The sequence below is a fragment of the Callorhinus ursinus genome, unplaced genomic scaffold (assembly GCF_003265705.2).
Source record: "Callorhinus ursinus isolate GAN/ISIS: 27379988/994484 unplaced genomic scaffold, GSC_fseal_2.0 scaffold3, whole genome shotgun sequence".
Classification (NCBI taxonomy): domain Eukaryota; kingdom Metazoa; phylum Chordata; class Mammalia; order Carnivora; family Otariidae; genus Callorhinus; species Callorhinus ursinus.
In genome coordinates this window covers 23508165-23516138 of record NW_027397065.1, presented here as the reverse complement: position 1 = coordinate 23516138, position 7974 = coordinate 23508165, and positions in this window count along the sequence as shown.

Below are 7974 nucleotides of genomic sequence, written 5' to 3'. Positions count from 1 at the left end.
GGAAGAAAGGAAGGAAGGAAGGAAGGAAGGAAGGAAGGAAGGAAGGAAGGAAGAAAGAAAGAAAGAAAGAAAGAAAGAAAGAAAGAAAGAAAGAAAGAAAGAGAGAAGAAGAGGGAGAGATTCAGAAGTGCAGAAACGCAGAAGAGGCAGGCAGAAGGGTCAATGTCAGAGTGACATGGTATGAGAAAGACTCAACCAACAATTGCTGGCTTTGAAGGTGGACGAAGGTCACGAGCCAACAAATGCAAGCAGCTAATACAACTTAAAAAAGACAAAAACCAAATTCTCCCACCACCTCTCCAGAAATCAATGCAGCCCTGTAGACACCTTGATTATAGGCCATTTCTCACCATTCTGGATGTTGAACTTCCAGAACTGTGAAATAATAAATTTGTAGTGCTTAAGCCACTTAATTTATAGCAATTTGCTATAGCAGCAACAGGAAATTAATAATAAGTTTTGAACATTTCTTGTTAGGTTTACTCCTAAGTATTTTCCGTTTATTGCTATTATTGTGGATAGGGTTTTTCCTATTTGTTTTACCTTGTAATTTGCTATTACTCCTGCATATAAATGCTATTTGTTTTTGCATGATAACTGTATATGCCACTACCCTTCTGTATTCTTTGTTTATGTTGGTTTTATCATGAATCTCAAGAATTTTTCAGGTACACTATCATGTAACCTGCAGAGATAGTTTTCTTTTTCTTTTTGTACTTACACCTCTAATTGTTTTCTCTAATTATATTGGCTAATGCCTCCAGAATAATGTTAAATAGTGAAGTTTTATAGACTCAATGTTTGTGTCTCTTTAAAATTCATATGTTGAAACCCTAACCCCTAAATATGATGAATTAGGAGATGGGGCTTTAAGGAGGTAAGTAGAATTAGATGAGATCATGAGAACAGACCCCTCATGAATGGCATTAGTGCCCTTATGTGAGTCATGAGACTCATTAACTGTGAGCCTTTGAGAAATAACATGATAGTCAAGACAAACTCTTGTTTAAAAACTCAGGATAAGGGTGCCTGGCTGGCTCCATTGGAAAAGTATCTGACTTTTGATCTTGGGGTCGTGAGTTTGAGCCCCACATTGGGTGCAGAGATTACTTAAATAAATAAAACTTCAAAAAAGAGGGGAAGGGTAAAGATGGCAGAGGAGTAGGAGACCCTATTCCAACCGGTCCCCTGAATTGAGCTGGATATCTACCAGACCACTCTGGACACCCATGAAATCAGCCTGCAATATAAAAAGATATATCAGGATCTCTAAAAACAATATCATTGGCATTGGTTTAAAGGCATGAAGCGGGAGCTGTGATTCCGTGGGCACATATCAGGAAATAAACGGAAGGGGTGGGAGCCTCCAGGATCCTGCACCACCGGAGTGTGAAAGCTTCTCGCACTGGGGGACAGGGCACGGATTCGCAGACCGGCAGCAGTGGTGAAAGGACATTAGGGCAGCCCCCCGGACTGAAACCTGGAGCGGCGGGGCCGCGTATGCAAACTGGGGGTGGCTGGCAGTTTTAGAAGCACAAAGGGCAGAGACATGCCTGGACCTGGAAGCGAGAGCTGGGAGTGCTGCTATGGGGCGCACAACCCAGGACGCTGTGTTTTTGGCAGCACAGACAGAAACAGAGACAGTGCGGCCTGGAGAACTCACTGAAGAACAGACTGTGATCTCTCAGTTCTGAAGCAGAGAGTTGGAAATGGTCTCTTCTGCTCTAACTCTCAGAAGAGACACAGAAAGCCGCCAGGGAAAACTGCCAGAGAAAAAAAGCCCCCCAAAAATGGTTTTCACTGCCCATACAGGGTTGTCTGAGTAACAGCGCGGCAGGCCCCTCCCCTAGAAGACAGGCTGGGAGAACAAGAGGCCGACAACCCTAAGGTCCCTATAAAACAGGTGCATCTTGCTTGGGTTATGGTCAATAATTTGGACACTGTACATTCCCTCAACCACCCCTCAACAGAATGACTAAGAGGGGGAACCCCCTAAATAGGAAAGACTCAGAGACTGTGACTTCTGCCACAGATTTACAAATGGATACAGATATAAGCAACATGTCGGAAATAGACTTCAGGGTAACAGAAGACGATAGATAGAATGGAGAAAATGATTAATTGCAACACAGACTCTCTAAGGGCAGAAATGAGAGCTGAACTGGCAGAACTTAAAAATGCTATCACTGAGATCCAATCTAATCTAGATACTCTAACAGCTAGGGTAAACGAGGCAGAAGAGTAAATTAGTGATCTAGAAGAAAAACTGATAGAAAAGAGTGAACATGAGGAGGCCTGGAAGAAACAGCTTAAAATCCATGAAAACAGAATGAGAGAAATAAGTGATGCCATGAAGCATTCCAATGTGAGAATTATTGGGATCCCTGAGGGGGCAGAGAGAGAGGACTAGAAGATATATTTGAGCAAATCATAGCTGAGAACTTCCCTAATCTGGGGAATGAAACAAACATTCACGTCCTAGAGGCAGAGAGGACTCCTCCCAAGATCAAGGAGAAAAGACCAACGCCCCGGCATGTATTAGTAAACCTCACAAATCTTAGAACCAAGGAAACCATCTTAAGGGCAGTTTGGGGGAAGAGATCCCTTACACACAGAGGAGGAACATCAGAATAACGTCAGACCTATCCACAGAGACCTGGCAAGTCAGAAAGGCCTGGCAAGACATATTCAGGAATGAGAAGAATATGCAGCCAAGAATACTTTATCTGGCAAGGCTGTCATTTAGAATGGATGGAGAGATGCAGAGCTTCCAGGACCGGCAGAAACTGAAAGAATATGTGACCACTAAGCCAGCTCTGCAAGAAATATTAAAGGTGGTTCTATAAAAGGAGAAAGACCCCCAAGAGTGATATAGAACAGAAATTTACAGAGACAATCTATACAAAAAAGGACTTCACAGGCAACGTGATTACAATAAATTCATATCTTTCAATAATTACTCTCAACGTGTACGGCCTAAATGCTCTCATAAAATGGCACAGGGGTGCAGATTGGATAAAAAGACAGGACCCATCCATATGCTGTCTTCAAGAGACTCATTTTGAACCTAAAGATACATCCAGACTGAAAGTGAAGGGATGGCGATCCATCTTCCATTACAACAGACCTCAAAAGAAAGCTGGGGTAGCAATTCTCATATCAGACAAATTAGATTTTAAGCTAAAGAGTGTAGTTAGAGACACAGAAGGACACTGTATCATTCGTAAAGGGTCTATCCAACAAGAAGATCTAACAACTTTAAATATCTATGCTCCCAACATGGGAGGAGCCAACTACATTAGCCAACTGTTAACCAAAATAAAGAGTCCTATCGATAATAATACGTTAATTGTAGGAGACCTCAATATTCCACTCTCAGCAATAGACAGATCATCTCAGCAGAAAATCAGCAAAGAAACAAGAGCTTTGAATGACACACTGGACCAGATGGACCTCACAGATATATAGAACATTCCACCCTAAAACAACAGAATACTCATTCTTCTCGAGGACACACAAAACTTTCTCCAGAATAGACCACATACTGGGTCACAAATCAAGTCTCAACCAATACCAAAAGATTGAGATTATTCCCTGCATATTCTCAGACCATAATGCTTTAAAACTGGAATTCAATCACAAGAAAAATTTTGGAAGAAATTCAAACACTAAGAAGCTAAAGACCACTCTGCTCAAGAATGTTTGGGTCAACCAGGAAATCAAAGAAGAACTTAAACAATTCATGGAAATCAATGAGAATGAAAACACATTGATCCAAAACCTATGGGATACTGCAAAGGTGGCCCTAAGAGGGAAATACATAGCCATACAAGCCTCACTAAAAAAAAAAAAAAAAAAAAAAAAATAGAAAAAAATCCCCAATTCATCAACTAACTTTACACCTTAAAGAACTGGAGAAAAAGCAACAAATGATGCATAAGCCATACATTAGAAGAGAAATAATTAAGACTAGAGCAGAGATCAATGAATTTGAAACCAGAAACACAGGAGAGCAGAAAAACGAAACAAGAAGCTGGTTCTTTAAAGAATTAAAAAGACTAATAAACCACTGGCCAGACTTATCCAAAAGAAAAGAGAAATGACCCAAATTAATAAAATTATGAATGAAAGGGGAGAGATCATGACTTACACCAAGGAAATAGAAACAATTATTAGAAATTATTATCAACAACTATATGCCAATAAATTAAGCAACCTGGAAGAAATGGATGCCTTCCTGGAAACCTATAAACTACCAAGACTGAAACAGGAAGAAATAGAACAACCTGAATAGACCAATAACCAGTAACCAGATTGAAGCCGTAATCAAAAACTTCCCAAAAACCAAGAGCCCAGGGCCTGATGGATTGCCTGGGGAATTCTACCAAACATTCAAAGAAGAAATAATACCTATTCTCCTGAAGCTGTTTCAAAAAATAAAAACAGAAGGAAAGCTTCCAGACTCATTCTATGAGGGCAGCATTACCTTGATCCCCAAACCAGGCAAAGATCCCATCAAAAAGGGAAATTTCAGACCGATATCCCTGATGAATTAGGCTGAATTCTCAACAAATTTCTCAACAAAATCCTAGCTAATAGGATCCAAGAGTACATTAAAAGGATCATCCACCACGAACAAGTGGGATTTATCCCTGGGATACAAGGGTGGTTCAACATTCGCACATCAATCAATGTGATAGAACACATTAATAAGAGGAGAGAGAAGAACCATATGGTCCTCTCAATTGATGCAGAAAAAGCATTTGACAAAATTGGCAAAGAAGAAGTCAAACTCTCTCTCTTCACAGATGACATGGTACTTTATGTGGAAAACCCAAAAGACTCCACCCCAAATTACTAGGACTGGTACAGCAATTCAGTAATGTAGCAGGATACAAAATCAATGCACAGATATCAGTCGCTTTCTTAAACACTTACCATGTAACTGTAGAAAGAGAAATTAGAGAATCAATTCCATTTACAATAGCACCAAAAACCATAAGATACCTTGGAATAAACCTAACCAAAGAGGTAAAAGATCTATACTCTATGAACTACAGAACACTCATGAAAGAAATTGAGGAAGACACAAAAACATGGAAAAACATTCCATGCTCATGCATCAGAAGAATAAACATTGTTAAGTCTATGCTGCCCAGAGAAATCTATACCTTCAATGCCATTCCGATCAAAATTCCAATGACATTTTTCAAAGTGCTGGAACAAACAATCCTAAAATTTGTATGGAACCAGAAAAGACCCCGAATCGCCAAGGAAATGTTGAAAAAGAAAAACAAAGCTGGGGGCATCACGTTGCCTAATTTCAAGCTATATTACAAAGCCGTGATCACCAGGACAGCATGGTACTGGCACAAAAACAGACATATAGACCAATGGAACAGAATAGAGAGCCCAGATATGGACCCTCAACCCTATGGTCAAATAATCTCCGACAAAGCAGGAAAAAATATGCAATGAAAAAAAGACAGTCTCTTCAATAAATGGTGCTGGGAAAACTGGACAGCTATATACAGAACAATGAAACTTGACCATTCTCTTACACCATACACAAAGATAAACTCAAAATGGATGAAAGACCTCAAGGTGAGACAGGAATACTTCAAAATCCTAGAGGAGAACATAGACAGTAACCTTTTTGACATCAGCCACAGCAACCTCTTTCAAGACAGGTACCCAAAGGCAAGGGAAACAAAAGCATAAATGAACTACTGGTACTTAATCAAGATAAAAAGCTTCTGCACAGCAAAGGAAACAGTCAACAAAACAAAGAGGCAACCCACAGAATGGGAGAAGGTATTTGCAAATGACACTACAGACAAAGGGCTGGTATCCAAGATCTATAAAGAATTTCTCAAACTCCACACCCCCCAAAAAAATAATCAAGTCAAAAAATGGGTAGAAGACATGAACAGACACCTCTCCAAAGAAGACATACAAATGGCTAACAGACACATGAAAAAAATGTTCATCATCATTACCCATCAGGGAAATCCAAATCAAAACCACATTGAGATACCACCTTACACCAGTTAGAATGGCAAAAATTGAGAAGGCAAGAAACAACAAATGTTGGAGAGGTTGTGGAGAAAGGAGAACCCTCTTACACTGTTGGTGGGAATGTAAGTTGGTACAGCCACTTTGGAAAACAGTGTGGAGGTTTCTCAAAAAATTAAAAATAGACCTACCCTATGACCCAGCAATTGCACTCCTGGGTATTTACCCCAAAGACATAGATGTGGTGAATAGAAGGGCCATATGCACCCCAATGTTCATAGCAGCAATGTCCTCAATAGCCAAACTGTGGAAAGAGCCAAGGTGCCCTTCAACAGACGAATGGATAAAGAAGATCTGGTCCATATATACAATGGGCTATTACTCAGCCATCAGAAAGGATGAATACCACATAAAGTATCATATCATCTGCAAAAAGTGAGAGTTTCACTTCTTTGCCAACTCAGATGCCGTTTATTTCTTTTTGTTGTCTGATTGCTGAGGCTAGGTCTTCTAGTACTGTGTTGAATAGCAGTGGTGATAGTGGACATCCCTGCCGCGTTCCTGACCTTAGGGGAAAAGCTCTCAGTTTTTCCCCATTGAGAATGATACTCGCTGTGGATTTTTCATAGATGGCTTTTATGATATTGAGGTATGTACCCTCTATCCCTACACTGTGAAGACTTTTAATCAAGAAAGATGCTGTACTTTGTCAAATGCTTTTTCTGCATCTATTGAGAGGATCATATGGTTCTTGTTCTTTCTTTTATTAATGTATCACATTGATTGATTTGCGGATGTTGAACCAACCGTGATATGATACTTTAAGTGGAAAACCCAAAAGAGTCCACCCAAAAACTTCTACAACTTATAAAGGAACTCAGTAAAGTGGCAGGATATAAAATCAATGCACAGAAATCAGTTGCATTTCTATACACTGACCACAAGACAGAAGAAAGAGAAATTAAGGAGTCGATCCCATTTACAATTGCACCCAAAACCATAAGATAGCTAGGAATAAATCTAACCAAAGAGGCAAAGGATCTGTACTCAGAAAACTATAAAATACTCATTAAAGAAATTGAGGAAGACACAAAGAAATGGAAAAACGTTCCATGCTTATGGATTGGAAGAACAAATATTGTGAAAAGGTCTATGCTACCTAGAGCAATCTACACATTTAATGCAATCCCTATCAAAATACCATCAATTTTTTTCAAAGAAATGGAAAAAATAATCCTAAAATTTGTATGGAACCAGAAAAGACCCCAAATAGCCAGAGGAATGTTGAAAAAGAAAAGCAAAGCTGATGGCATCACAATTCTGGACTTCAAGCTCTATTACAAAGCTGTCATCATCAAGATAGTACGGTACTGGCACAAAACAGACACATAGATCAATGGAACAGAATAGAGAGCCCAGAAATGGACCCTCAACTCTATGGTCAACTAATCTGACAAAGCAGGAAAGAATGTCCAATGGAAAAAAGACAGTGTCTTCAACAAATGGTGTTGGGAAAATTGGACAGCCACATGAAGAGGAATGAAACTGGACCATTTCCTTACACCACACACAAAAACAGACTCCAAATGGTTGAAAGACCTAAATGTGAGACAGGAATCCATCAAAATCCTTGAGGAGAACACAGGCAGCAACCTCTTCGACCTCAGCCGCAGCAACTTCTTCCTAGAAACATCGACAAGGGCAAGGGAAGCAAGGGCAAAAATGAACTATTAGGAATTCATCAAGATAAAAAGCTTTTGCACAGCAAAGAAAACAGTCAACAAAACCAAAAGACAACCGACAGAATGGGAAAAGATATTTGCAAATGACGTATCAGATAAAGGGCTAGTATCCAAAATCTATGAAGAACTTACCAAACTCAACACCCAAAGAAAAAATAATCCAATCAAGAAATGGGCAGAAGACAGAACAGATCTTTCTGCAAAGAAGACACCCAAA